Source organism: Onthophagus taurus, unplaced genomic scaffold (genome assembly GCF_036711975.1).
Source record: "Onthophagus taurus isolate NC unplaced genomic scaffold, IU_Otau_3.0 ScKx7SY_14, whole genome shotgun sequence".
NCBI lineage: Eukaryota > Metazoa > Arthropoda > Insecta > Coleoptera > Scarabaeidae > Onthophagus > Onthophagus taurus.
The window spans coordinates 665393-681754 of record NW_027248939.1 but is presented as its reverse complement, the minus strand read 5'-3'; positions in this window follow the sequence as shown (position 1 = coordinate 681754).

Genomic DNA, 16362 nt, shown 5'->3' with positions numbered 1-16362 from the left:
TTACGCCCCCTAGCGGTCGAATTACGAACTTCAAAATAATTTCCAGCTATTTCTCTTGGCCACTTTGCCTATAAGGATTTTTTCCCAACCCTCTAGGCTTTAGCGTTGTCGAGATACAGCCGCTTCGTACACTTAACAGGACACTCTGTATATCGGTGCTACAAATGTTTCAGAAACCAACAGTTTCCTTCTTCAGGTACGACTAAAGGATTATACAAAAAGGAGAGAGAAAATGTTAAACTATCCTTTAACAAAATGAACGTGAGAAAGAATGTCAGCCTTACCGTCAAGTGTTTATGAAGAAAGCGTAATATTCACAGATATCGCCATATTTTCATGTACTAAAAACTTATTATTAGAAAAACACGTTTCGTATGTCAAAGGACGTCACTTATTCAGCGTTCTTAAAGTAAAAATTTTTCTTAAAATAAAGTCACTTCAGACAAACAAAAAGTCAAGGAAGAACAATTCAACTATGTGTCGTAAAATTAAAATCAAAAATTAAAAGGACTTAAGTCATTATAAACAAATGTACGTTATTGGAGATAATTTAGGACTGGAGAGGGATGAGAAAATAAAGAAACGTTTTCGTGGTGGAACATGCGCAAGCATATCAGCGGAAAAGTGTTGGATTATATAATCTTATAAACGTCTTATATCTTATATATAAAATCTTATAAAACATTTCACTTATTAAATCTATTTAAATCCTAAAAAATGTCTAAAAGTATGGTTAAAATCTATCAAATCATTAACTATGGAATCTTCGTCCATTGTTTTACCTAGATGGATGAAGTATCTAGTATAGGTCTAGCTCCTTGGACTTTTTTATGTTTTTAAGGAGTTTAACATTTTCAATACTTGATTCATGTTTTTCTGAATCTAGATGTTTAAAGAATGCCGAATTGCGTTTCGTGAGGTGTTCTTTAGTTTCTAAGTTACGACCTGTTTGACCTATGTAAAATTTAGGGCAGTTTTAACATTCAAGTCTGTATACACCACTTAGTTCAGTATAAGGGAATTTGTGTTTGTTATTGGTAATAATTTGACCAAGTTTCACACCTGTAGGGAAAATTGGCTTATAATTATAATTTATAATTTCAATTGCGCATAATAAACCGAACACTCATCAAAAAACCAAACTTCGAAATCTGCAGATTTAGACAATTCACCACTCTGTATGAAAAACTGTGTTTGAATAACTGAGAATTATGCTTTGGAATACAGAGTACAACTGGACACCACTCTTCAGGATCCGATAAAAGAACATAGTACTATGGAAGTGGTGACGTTGTTCCATGGACAATCATTGATGATTGAGTCGTATCCAGGACAACCTTTCACCTCTTCTGATACCATATATATATAGCGGAAACAACAGTTTTGCATTTTGTGGATTCTATAACAATTATTCGCCATTAGGAACCCGTCATAAACTACATTAAATGTCATTGGCAGTGGCATAAACGTCATTGGCAAAATTTAGATTGATAAACACGCGCGACTAGTACAGCATTCTTCTGCAATCTCGATCCAAAACATGTCTATTATGGTAGACACTAATTACAGGGCATTATCACATCGGGAAGATTACGAGTACAAAGAGTAACTAGTAACGGAGACAAAATTGCCCCTAGGAACTCCACAGTGCATACCTTCTGCCTGGGATTGTACACCTTCGAGCATCACACACTGGGTTCTTCCCGTAATATACGACCTTAACAGCTCAAATGATCGGCCACCCACACCAGGAATTAATAAATTTACGATTAAAACTTCATGATACACAATGTGAAATGCTCTGCTGTAGTGTAGTAAAACCAACACAGTAACATTGCCATAGTCCGTCTCTTTGACGATGATTATATGTAGCTGGTATTTCTGCTGATCTATCTAGGATGACGTCAGGAGACATATTTGTATAAATTGTAACAGTATATATCAGTGTTACTGTATTAAAAGGATTCCACTAGATGGCGTTAACCGCTCTCAATTCTATCTAAGACATCATTGCAAAATTGATCGTTGCCCTTCTCTCCATGGACACTCAGCATGTACAGACCACTCTGCCGCTGGTTAGCCATTGTAGATCTTAAACAAATCAACACTCTCTTGAAAGTGTTAAAACTTCTTACAATCGAAAAGTTGACTACGGAAAATCAATTAAGATATGATTTTCTTGTTACTGCTGAAAATAATTCAGTTCATTTCAAAGCGTTACTAACTGTTAGAATTTGTCCTTGTTACAAAGGAATAATTTAAGGAATTAAAAATGGTCGGTTTAATCAGAAGTGTTAAATTTAAAGGTGATCTCATCTTCGTACATTCAAATAATAGGCAACGTGACCAAATTGTGTACATTTGAAGCATAGCCTTGGAATTCGTCTTCAACTTCAATTGGCAAACTTCCCGGAGTTCAAACTTCCTTCTTCGTTCTTGGTAGCGTTCAGCAGAACTAGCGAGTCACTGAGATATTACAAATTTATAAAATCAATTATTAATTTCCTGATATAGATTTTTTACGAACTGCAGAGACGGTTTAATCAATTATTGATTATTATATTACTACAGGACTTAAGCACCGAAGGTGTTTCGTCCCGACACTTCTTAAAATATATTTAAGGGAAGTTTTAGGAAAAAAGGAAGAAACAATGTTCTAGTATGGGAGTACGGATAAACAACGCCAATCAATTCATATTACGCTGGACCGACGACCAGGAGATAATGGCCGACGATAAAGACTATGGGCTCTCCATTAATCCGCAAAACTAGAACCTAGTGATGGGCGGAAAGGGAGAAGATTTACCTCTAGAGGACAATAGGACTGTTAAAAACGTGACATCCTATAGATACCTGGGAGTACAAATTACAGACAAGGAGTACAGCAATGACGAATTAGTTAGTGAAGTGGTTAAGTTAAGGTGGTAATAAAGAGACTGAATAAAGGCCTCTGGAGTAAGAAAATACACAAAAGAAATAAAACTGTGGTCGAAAGTGTTGGAACTTATGGATCAGACTTATAGAAAGTGAACAGGAGAAATAAGGCGAAGATAAATACAATGGAAATGGAATATTGGCGAAGATGCTCCAGAAAGACAAGGAGAGATAAAGACATCAGGCAAGAAATTAAAATTGGCATAAACACATTACAGACAATCGAGGTAAAAAGACTTAAATGGCCTAAAAGAGTCATAGCATGGGTGCTATACAATAGGGCGAAGGCAGGAAGGCCCTAGAGAACGTGGAGAGAGGATTGGCGTAACAAAGAAAGATGGAAGCTACGCTACGAGAAACGGTTTTGTACTGTAATTAAGCTCGCATAATAAAAAAAATAGACAATGTTGTAGACAGTGTTGTAGTAATATTTATAAGTAATAATAATTGATGAATTGCAGACCTTTCTCGAAGTTAAATTATTAAAGGTTAAAGAGTACTCGGGTGTTTATGTATATCTCATTTCCACCTTATTATTTAACCAACCTTAATCCTGTAATTTGCAAAAAAATCAATATTATAACTGGTATATAATACATCTCAATGCGCATAACGTTAGTTTTATAGCTACTATTTGCACACCCACTACAATTCTAACTGCATCTGCAATCGTAGTTCGTGTATACAATGGATTACATGCCACGAACAAGAAAACTTTTAAAATTTATGGGTTTTGTGCCACCCAATCGTGCTGTTACAACTTATTTTCTAAGTCAAACAATTCAGCAAGTTATGCTAATTTATTTCCTACTTGGTGGTATAACATACACCATTCAAACCATTGAGGAGTCGAAAATTCAAGTACTAACAAAGATAGAAACGAGCTTGGTCCTATTTATTTTAGTAACTCTTTATTATGGTTACTTATCACTTTATTACATCAAAAACGATGTCGAAATCGTTTTTGACAAAATAAATTCAATGAATGAATTTGGCCATCTTGAAAAAGCTAGTCGTAAACACGAATTAATCGATTACATTAATGTTTTCATGGTCGGATTTTGTGGATTTGGAGGTTTTCTTATATGTACAGTTACAGTGTTTGATATGAAAAATTGTAAAAAATATAATTTGGAACATGACACGACGATTTTATGTGGATTCACTGTGGGGTTTAAATATCCTTACGATATTTGCTGTGGATTTTTGTATTATTTTCATTGGGTATTTCAATTTTTAGTCACGATTTTACTTACTACTAAAGGTACGGTTTTTGTTGGATCAGGATTTTCTTTCTATATGGCGATTATATCGCGTTGCGAAGATTTATGTGACCAATTACGTAAGTTTAACACTTACAATGATTTTAATGACAGGAGAAAGTGTTTACATCATTGCATTTACTATCATATACGAATTATTGAGTAAGTTAATAAAAATTACAATTAATCTATATATTCTTTGAAGACTTGCAGATTATATTAATGGGTGTTTTTCTTGGGTTACCTTCCCTTGCATTGTCAGCCATAACATAGTTATTGGGGTTGGATGTATGGGGATGATGACTGGAATTTCAGTTTTATCTTTTTTACCGACTATAACTTGGATTGGAGCTTTGTTTTTTGCTTGTTATCTAGGTGAACAGGTTATGCAGGCGGTTAGTGCGTCACTTGTTTAAAAGAAATTATAATCAACAAATATACTATATAATATTTTAGAGCACTGAAATAGCAGTCGTTGCTTATGAGCTGGATTGGTACAAAGATACAAAGTTAAGGAGGGATATCTTAATGATGATTTTGAGGGCGCAAAAACCCATCAGATTGAAATGCGGAAATTTCGGAGAATTATCAATGGTCACATTCAAAAAAGTAAATATAAATAATTTATATTTCAAATTTAATTTCGTTTTTTTTAGATAATGCAGAGTGCTTATGCTTATGCTACAATGCAAGCAAACAATACTTAAAATTATAAGATTATTATGAGTTGTATTAAATAAATGTGTTATATATATATATAATAAAAGGCACTGATAGTACTCAGAGGTTTTATTTAACACTATAATTCTTACTACAAATATTACTATGCTGAAATAAAACTCAATGTTCCACTTTTTGATGGATCAATTTATTTCTATTTTTCGGATGTACCGGTTTCGATTTGTTATTAAAATTATCTTCAATGAGGCAAGATGAGAGTTTGACAAAATGACATTTTTTTAGTTCGAGTGAAATTTAAAATAAAATTAAACTATCTTATTGTGTTTATGGGATGGATAGTTTTTATTTTCGGCTCTACCGGTTTCGATTAATATTTTTAATCATCTTCAGGAGCTTGCCACCTATTACATTATGAACAGATACTACATTAATTTAATTAGACAAAAATAAAAATTTTTAAAAACTCATTACATATTAATTTAGTTTACTACATATTAAAATGTGTTAAAAACTTACGTCATGTTATACAGGTTTCCCAAAAGTAACGAATACATTCGTTAGAACAATTAAGAACAGTTTATGGAAAAATCGCTGAGGCGGGTCTAAAGATTTAAATTTTTTGCATTTGTTTGGTATAGATTTGAAATTTTGTCCGTCATTTTTAAACGAGTAACACGTCATCGATATTTTTTCAAATAGCAATGCCCCATTTCTATTACGGAATATGAAAGAGGACTCTTTTCTTAATGTAGTACAGTAAACATTAATATAAACATAAGAAAATTTTTGAGAGAAACTATCTTAAAGTTTCATGATTTTCCATTCATTTGAGGTAAAAAAATAGCAATAGCCATACGTATCCATGGGAAACAGTTGTTTTAGATATTTTATTAAAACAATGAGTAATTTTTATCTGTTACAGTTGGTTGCCATGGTTACGCATGGCTACTGCTATTTTTCTATCTCAAATGAATGGAAAATGATGAACCTTTAAGCCAATTGTTCTCGAAAATTTTCTTATGTAACTAATTTTAATTAGATAATTAGCTGTACCAAATTCAGAAAATAGTACTCTCATATTTCGTAATAAAAATGGGGAATTAGTATTTGAAAAAAATAGCGATGACGTCATAACTGGTTTAAAAATAGCTTTGTTCGTTGGGACTGCACTACTCTGCACGACATGGCACTCGTATGACGTCATAGTGCAATGAAGTGTAAGTAAGTGCAATGTCATGTCAACTTAGTGCAGGTCAGAAAAGTGTACAAACCGTGGTCCCAACGAACAGATTTTTATTAAAAAAGTGTATATATTTGAAATGGGCGAACAGGAGATTGTCAGCGAAATACTCGTGGAAAATGAAATTATCGCAAATGTTTTTGTTCACATGCTAAATTGCACCAAAATCGATAAGCAGTACTTGCAACAAAAAACAATTTGGGGTGGTGAGAGTAGTTAACCCCAGCCACCCCTAAATGAGAAAAAACACATAATTAATATTTTTAAATGTACTATAAGTGTATTTAATGAAGCCAAAATCGACAGGGTTGTTTTTAAATTATTCCAAAAAAGTAGAGGTACTTTTCTATTGCCTCTACTGGGGTTGAATATACTGTGTTCTCTAATACAACAAATATTAATTATTATAAGGTTTTATTTCTTAATATTTAATATTAATGTTAATTATTACAAAACACGCTTTCAAATATTCCGCCATTTTAGTTACACTGCATTAAACTGCACTTATTGAACTTGAACTTATTGAATACAAAAGAAAAAGTGCTATCTACTTACAGAGAAACAATACTATTTATTATAAACATTAATTGTTAAGTTTTTACATTTCGAAACACTTATTCCAGATAAGTAAACATGTTGTTGAAACTGACAATTCAAAATTGTCAACAATCATTTCAAAATGTTTTTGTAAATGTCAAATAGACTTTTTTAAAGAAATTGATTTTTTAGTAATTTTTAGCAGTCGTAGATAAAATACTGTATATCACACGTGGGCTAGAGCATAATTACAATACTCGTGTGATTACACGACTCGGTCTACGACCTCGTCGTGCAATTATTCACACTCGTAAAGTAATTATACAGCCTGATTCAGAGTAAGCGCCTTATTTTTTTTTTAGCCACACTATTGGCAGTACTTTCAAAATATTTGGCAGTAATATGTTTTAGGTCATTCTCTACATGAATGTAATACCACATTTTCAATTGGACGAATTATTTCAAAATGGCGAGTGTCAACTTTTTTTTTTAAATGGAATGCCAAAATTTTTTCTTTATTTTTGAGATCCTAAAAACATTCTTTATACGATAGTATTTTGTTTTTTTTTTTTAATTCATTTCTTTCCCCATCAGAAAGCACACATTTTAATCTAGTAGCGCATGAATGTTTTACACTCGATGTTATTTTTGTTCAAATATCAAGTAGCGCTAGACACAAAAGAAACAATTAAACTTTATTTTGTAATAAACATCTACTTATTTATTTATTTGGACAAAATAACATCGATTGTAAAACATTCATGCGCTACTAGATTAAAATGTTAGGTTGATTTTTGATGGGGAAAGAATAATGAAAAAAAAATGTTGGCATTCCATTTAAAAAAAAAAGTTGACAGTCGCCATTTTGAAATAATTCGTCCAATGGAAAATCTGGTATCACCATCGTGTAGAGAATGTCCTAAAACATATTACTGCCAAATATTTTGAAAGTAGTACCCATAGTGTGGCTAAAAAAAATAAGGCGCTTACTCTGAATTAGGCTGTATATCTAGCCCACTTGTAATACGTATAAATAACTATTGTTAGTTGTGCTTTTAGTACTTTAATTTCTGCAGAGGCTAGTGGAAGACGGTGTTACTATTATAATTGCGGTTCAAGTGCAAGAGTGTAGAGTGGAATAAAACTATACGGTTTCCCTGTTAAAAATGAAGCTGTGTGTGAACTGTAGCTAAGTCACAGTGGAAACATAAATTTACTTCATTTAACCAAACAAGAACTACAAAATAAATGTATTTGTGAATTACATTTTAAAGACAGTTATTTTATAAATCCTACATCAAAAAGTACGTTAAAGAAAAATGCTGTACCACAAAAGTATGAAAATTGCGTTGGTGCTGATATGGATACTGATGATTTTAGAATATTGACTCCAACGAAAACGTATACCAAAAATGAATTCACGACAATATGATCAAATCCGCAACCATCTACTTCACAAACAACGTCGCCTATATTTTCCAAATGTTTAAAAAAATGCTGTGAGTTTCCAACACCATAAAAAAAATCTTCTGAAGATACCGAATGCATCAAAAATAAAAAAATTCGAAAATTGGAACAATTAGTTAAAAAACAAGCTGATTTACTAAAAACAAAACGATCAGCAATTTCGAAACTTAAAACTAAAATAAATAATAGAAAATTAAAACTAACAACAGAAAACATATTAAATAATTTAAATTATTACAGTAGGGCCTCTAAAAACTTAGTGCGAATGTAATTATTACATAACATTGTTATCGTTGTTTTACTCCAGTCCAAGTGTCTATCGTGCCATAAAATAGTATATTGTTTTATATGGAAGAGAAGCAGTGCTTTTTATGGCGTGGTCTGTCGCTTAGCGACGAACGCAGTGAGTCGCTAATGACAGATGAGCCGTTAAAATTGTGGCGTGTCCGACAGTTTGCCGGACGAACGAAGTGAGTCCGGCAATGACGGACCAGCCACAAACGAATCTGCTTCTCTTCCGAATAAAACATAGTATTTTTTCTTCAAACGTTGCAAATAATACGGCGCTAAAGTGAAATGTTCTTCAACGTTATGGCGCTAAAGTGAAATTTACTTTAGCGCCATAACGCTGAAGTACTTTTTTGCTATGTTGATCTTAGCAACCGTCGTTATGCAACAATGACTTACTTCTACCGCGAGTAAACACGACAACAAAGTTGTCATTTAATGACGTTTGAAGAAAAAAAATATTATTCTCCGTGACATAAGTACGATAAAGCAATGGATAGGACACGAAACTATTTTGCCAGGTTTTAATGTCTACATGAAAAAACAATTTTATTATTACTGAAGACACAAACAATGAGCAAAATAGAAAAATTCTGCTTTTTGTGCTTTGACGAAATGTCCATAAAAGAATGCCTCGAATATTCAAAAGCCCTTTATTTAATTGAGGGATTTGATGACTTAGGTTCTTTAGGACGACAGCAACAACACGCAAAGAAAGCGATGGTAATCATGATTCGTGGAGAGTTCATGAAATGGAAAGTGCCAATTGCTTATTTCTTCAGTGACACGGGAATAAAAAGCGATAATTTAACACAACTAATTATGAACAATTGATTATGTTGTGGATTTTTGTAAAAGCTGATCAGGGCCCCGGAAATACTTCTTTAACAGAGAAGCTGCATGTAGCTACTGACACTCCTTATATTTTATATCGAAATAGGAGGATATTTTGTATGTATATACCACATTTATTTAACAATTTTCGGAACAATTTAATTCAGTGTGATTTTGCATATAAAGTGGACAATAAAATAAATAAAAAATCAATTATATCATTTAAAGACGTATGTGATGTGTATGAACTTCACAAAAAATCAAAAACAGCAAAAGCGTTACCAAAACTCACTGATATACACATAAATCCAAACGCTTTTCAAACACAATCGGTAAAACTTGCTGTTCGAGTGTTAAGTCATAGTGTCGCAAGTGCAATAAGGACATGTCCTAAAACTGGACAACTGAAAAGCAGCTCTTATTTAAATACGGCAAATTTCCTTGAACTCCTTAATAACACCTTTGATTGCTTAAGTTCGACACAAAAGTTTGACAGAAATCCTTATCGCTGTGCTCTGTCGTAAGAAGTGCCATTAGTAAGGTCTACATTGCTGGATGCAAAACGTTGCATATCAAATTTGTGGAAAGTATACAACAACAAATTAACTCGCTCTAAGTGTTTCTTGTTGGGCTTGAACAGACGATTAGCGGTATGCTAATGTTACATGATGATTGTGTGTTGATGAAGGATTTCAATACATATTGACAGGTACGTAATCATTGGTGATTCAAAAATATGACTAATAATAAAATGAAAATAATAAAATAATGCCTAAGCTAATAACATATACACCGTGTCCCGTATCTTCCGCATCAGAGCATTATACCAAGGGCGTAGATAAGGGGGGGGGGGGGGGTAAAGGGGGTAATTACCCCCCCAGAATAAAGAAAAGAAAATGTGTAGTGGGCATGTCATTCAGATACACCCTGTATACAGGGCGTTTCTGAATGACTACAACAAACTTCAAGGGCTGATTCTTTAGTGAATTTTAAGGGTACTTTGATATATGAACCATAGGTGACTTCAGCTTCCTTAAGGAGCTACACCCTTCCAAAAATGGCGAAAAATTTTGGTTTAATTTTTTTTTCTCAAAAACCATAAACGATAGGAAAATGAAATTTGGGGAATATGTTTAACTCATAATAGGGCACGTTTTGACCCTATTTGTACTTTCAACCTACCCTTCTAAACTACTAAGCGTACCCACCTCCTAGATTTTTTTTATGAATATGATAAATACATACTATTCTAAAACCTTTTTGTCTCTCTGATGTTCTTCTAAAATTTAATAATTTCTGAGAAAAAAAATTAAGCAAACACTAACTGTTAAGCTGTAGGGTTGTTAATCGAAAGTTAGAATGAATTTATAATGAAAAAGTTGAAATTATCTACTACCGATGTTAAATTTAAAATATTTTTTATAACCAAAAACAATCCTTTTTGTCGCAAGACACTATGTCTGTGTCTAAAAGTGTACCGATATGGCTAGTTGAACTCAGTGGCTCTCACCGTCTTGAGACCGGACGTAAAATTTTTACTATTACATTTCATAACACTTGCAATTAGATTTGAAAAATTTAAAGTTTTACAATTATTTTTAATTATTTATAATTTTTAATTATAGTAGACGCCACGAGAGCTGACAGTAAATCATCGTTTTCCGCTCTTACAAATGCCATACGTAGTTCACAAACCGCTAGAGAGTAATGTGTGTTAGAAAGAGATAGCATTAGTTTAATATGTCTGCTGTACAATTCAAATGGCCACGTCGAAAAAGTACGTCTGTTCTTCTAAGGGATGTAACTCTATAATTAGAACCTCAAATCGAAACGTCTTGTCAGCGTTGTCATGAATCTGTTAGTGTTTTCACAAACCGAAAATGTTTTCTTTGAAAGGAAAATCATTAAATAATATCTTTGACAATGTTTGACATATAACCTCCATTACTAACATAACCTACATTTAAATGTATATGGTGAAATAATCTAAGTCGTACGTCCATATCTTGATTCATACCATTTTTAAGCGATCTGTCACTGCCAGCTCTCGTGGTTTCTACTATACCTACTAAATATAATATTACGTTTAATCTTGTCACTAGTTAAAGTTCCATCTATACGCCAAATACCTAACCATCAGTTTCACTTTTAACTACTGAAATGCAACTAAAAATAATTAGTTCCGCCTTGATTTAGGCTACCCACATTACCATCTTTGTTTCCAAATTTTAGTATTAGGTGAGCTATCTACAGTGCTAGCGTAAAGTAACCCCCCCTGTTTAACTTCTGAACAGATTGAGATATCAATATGAACAAAAAACGTCAGTTTCTATATTTTATCAGCACAAATATTTTCTTATGGAAAATTTTGGTATCACTTTTAGTTTTTCCGGAAAATGGAACAGCTTTGTTTTTTTAAATGGAACACCCAGTATATTATGGTATCTTTCGAAAGAATAAAACAATACGAATTCAACGATACCTCACAATCAAATATCGCTTTATTAGTTTTTCGCATAAAAATTAAACAAAATGCGGAATTTCGCCGGAAAAACCAACGTATCTTCGTTGACTACCTGTCGAGATACAATGGGCCAGATAAACGTTGGACGGTCAGTTAAAGGTCGGTCTACGCTCGGGTTAAGCAGGGTTAAATCAGCAATTCTTTTAGAATGTTTTTATGAAACAATCAATACAAGAAAAGGATAAAAAGAAAGTTCTTTTTAAAACTTCTAAGAAAAAATTGTCATAACAACAATTTTAAAGTTTGTAGGTACTTTGAAATTTTGTATTTAAGGCAACATGCAAATATTTTCCTTCATTTCTATCTTTGAATTCTACCCGACCAAGTATAACCAAAGAAAGGCGAGATCAAAATGGCTAGAAGGAGTTTAGAGCACAATATCGAAGCAATTTTAGTATTCGCTCGTACTGACAGAAATCTACATGAAACAGAGCGACAATTTAAGGAACGATTTCCTGAACATCCAATTAGTCGAAAATATTTAAGAGAACTTGTGAATAAGTTTTTGGAAACTGGAAGCGTCGAAGACCGCAAAAGAACTGGTCGTCAGATATTAACAGAAGTATTTAATGCGACCATGATGTCGTCTGCTGCTATCGCATCAACGTGTGATGTGTTAAATATTTCCGCGTCGTTGTTGGACGACGTGGAAATACTTAAAGAAGAATAAATATCATCCATTTTAAATAAAAATGCTTCATGAATTAACAGAAGATGACCCTGATATAGAAGAACAGAATTTTGTGAGCTAATGACAAATATGGTTGAACGAAATCGATTATACTTGAAACATATTTGTTTCAGTGATGAATGTACTTTCTTTTTGGGTGGAAAATTGCATCGGCGTGATGTTAATCCACATGAATATCGTGAAGTTATCACTCAATTTCATTAGAAAGTAAATGTTTTTTTTTCAAGACTTTTACAAATTGTACAACAGAATCCTGACGATTTTGAAATGGAACTAGTGTTTCATCAAGACGGAGCACCTCCACATTATGCGCCAATGGTACGAAATTATCTTGATAAAAATTTTAATGGACAGCAAGATCACCAGATCTGACACCTTTAGATTTCTTTTTATGGGGTAATCCAAGGTATATGAAATTCCGTTGGGTAGTATTGAGGATTTAAAACAAAAAATTATTGACGTCTGCCAAAATATTGATCATCACATGTTAAGCCGTGTGAGAGAGGAAACACTACAAAGATGGTACCACTGCCTAGAAGTTCAAGGTAATCATATCGAACAATTTACTTAATAGTTGATTCTTAATAAATAAAAAATTCTTTTATTATTCAATAACAACACTAAGCAAATTTTTCAACCGTTACCAATACTAGCAAAATCTTTAATAAGAAAATTTCATTTCTTATATTGATTTTTTTTCTTTATAAATATTTTTTGATAAAATATGATTAATTCATAAATTTAATATACTTCCACCCAACTTCAATTTCATTTCTAAAAAAAATAAGTAATTGAACTTGCAATTTTAAATCCGTCTTAGCACGAGCGTATACCAACCGTTAACCTACCGTCCACCTGGCCGATTGCATTTCGACAGGTAGTCGACGAAGATACGTTGGTTTTTCCGGCAAAATTCCGCATTTTGTTTAATTTTTATGCGAAAAACGAATAACCCGATATTTGATTGTGAGGTACCGTTGGATTCGTATTGTTTTCATCTTTCGGAAGATACCATAATATACTGGGTGTTCCATTTAAAAAAACAAAGTTAATCTATTTGCCGGAAAAACTAAAAGTGATGGCAAAATTTTCCATAAGAAAATATTTGTGCTGATAAAATATAGAAACTGACGTTTTTTTGTTCATATTGATATCTCAATTTGTTCGGAAGTTAAACAGGGGGGGGGGTTACTTTACGCTAGCACTGTATATATTATGTACATATAAGAATGGAAAGACAAAACGATAATAATAATTTTTAAAAACGTCATCTTGTCAAAACATAACGGATATTGTATAAAAAGGAAGGTTAAAAAAAAGGAATGTTTTATTATGGATTCAAAACTTTAAATTCATTTTAACGTGGCTCAGAATCCTGAAGATGATTTTAATAACAAATCGAAATCGGTAGAGCCAACAAATAGAAATAAATCAATCCATCAAAAAATGCAAAATCGAGTTTTATTTAATTTACACCTTTCATTGATTATATGCAATAATATCTTGGTTGCATAAGGTGTTAAACCAACTGTTCTGTAATTATTGCGGTCTGTTGTTGAGACTTTTTAGTGTATTGGTATAACCGTGACCCGCACCATTCAGTTGGCCATTGTCTTATGCTTCATATTTAGAGTCACGGCTTTGAAGATCTCGGCATTTAATATGTGTTACTTCGGTTTATCAGCAGAAAAAAGAACCAAGGTTGCTTGCGGCCGAGGCACTGCAATACCTGTTACTACCTTTGTGTTTGTATGTAATTAGGTTTACATAAAGAATATTGAGCACCACTAGGTCAGAATATTGACCTTGTTAATAAATGCTACTTTACTAGCAAGAAGAGAGACGATTATTTGTCTCTCTTCTACTTTTTGTTCTTTGAAGCTTGTCGGATAACCTTCTTTTAGGCAACTTCTCGATAACAACAAATAATTGATAAAATTAATTATTAATTTCCTGTTATTGATATTCTTTGTAATCAATTATTACAAGTGGTTAAACCCTTCATAATGAAAGACTTGCTAATTTAAAGAGGGGTAGAAATAAATATAAAGTCGATATAAGTCCTTGCTGATTTATTTATTTTCTTTTCTTTCAATACACCATAACGAACAATTTTAATCAAATAATTTGTTTACAGAAACTTATAAATTAAAGCAAAATATCATCATCAACACAAAATGTGTTTCTGATATAATCATTAAAACCACCAAGCGCAATTAATTTAATCGGAATATTTATCGAAACGTAAATGAAATTTTAGTTATACCAAAATAGTTATTTTTGATACAAGATAGCGAAATGACACGCTATCTTCGTCTATTACAATACTATCGCCTATCGTTTATCATCTAGCATCTATTGCGCTCGAACGATTATTCTACACGAAACTTTTATTCTACAACATTTTTTGTAAACTGCGTATTCTAAAGTTTATAAATTAATAAAACGACCAAATTCAGTATAATGACATTTAGAATTCATTTAACACGTTGACTGCCGCAATAGTCACTAAAAGTCTATCCATTCTGGCAGGAACAATTTTAAAGATAAATAGGCATCAGAATCAACTAGTGCTTCTCGTGGCTGTTGTGGAAATTTTGCCGTGCATCAAGTTACGCTTCTTATGGCAGTCAACGTGTTAATGTTATGTCAATCAACTAAACGTCACATCGACTTCACCTCATATATTGAACAAATATACGATTATAAATTTATTTTTAAACATGAAATAAAATGGTAAAACAATTAAATGTTGATTATTTTATGTTTGTAATTTGTTTATAATAATAAATTAACAATTTCTTTGATTGTCGTAGCTGGACGTAAAAGTCTTTTGCGTCCTGGACGTAATAGTATATTAAAAAACAAGTTTCGCAAGACACGCTTGAAATGCACGAATTCAAGTTGAAAAACGAGTGGGGAAACCATCAGTTTTTTAATGAATGAGTGCTTTAAGTCTTATGAAACGTGTTTTTTATGCTGGAAATAGGTATATAGCAGTTGGTAACACTTGAGAATAGAAATTTGAATTAACAATTAGAAATTGTCAAAACACAAAATGTCATTAATTCACCTGAAAAAATGTTTCATGTACACCTCCCAAAATAAGAGAAATTGCTAAGAGTTCAAGCCCTCGTCATTGTGGACCTTGTATTCGATGCTAAGACCGTATTTAAACATCCACAGACAAAAATTGTCTAATTTACAACTAGAAAAATTAATGACCCAATGTCACCAACTTGAACTGGTTCCATGAAATGTTACTAAAATCTTTTCACAGCAACGGATGCTGTAAGGAATCTCATTACAGCATCCGTTTCAAAAAAGACTTTTCTTCAAACGTAATTAAATGACAACTTTGTTGGCGTGTTTACACACGGTAGAAGTAAGTCATTTTTGCATAACGACGGTTGCTAAAATCAACATAGCAAAAAAGTACTTCAGCGTTATGGCGCTAAAGTAAAATTTATAACGCTGAAGAACATTTCACTTTAGCGCCGTATTATTTGAAACGTTTGAAGAAAAAATACTATGTTTTATTCGGAAGAGAAGCAGTTTCGTTTGTGGCTGATCCGTCTGACTGTCGGACACGCCACAATTTTAACAGCTCATCTGTCATTAGCAGCGAACGCAGTGAGAAGAAAAGACGAAGCGCTTTGAGGTTTTTGGCATTAGCAGTTTGTCGAAAAACGAGATCATGACATGTAAGCTACTTTTTTTCTAACTCTTATAGTTTTCGAACTAGCCTATTCGTACATCGAATTTAAGCCACTTAATTGAATTAGAATTTTTTGTACACAATATTTGTTTAAAATTAAATTATAAATAACTTTTCTTAATTGTGTTTTTAAAGTATCGAAATTTAAAAAAAAAATAGAAAATAAAATTTCAACTTCTTGAAAAA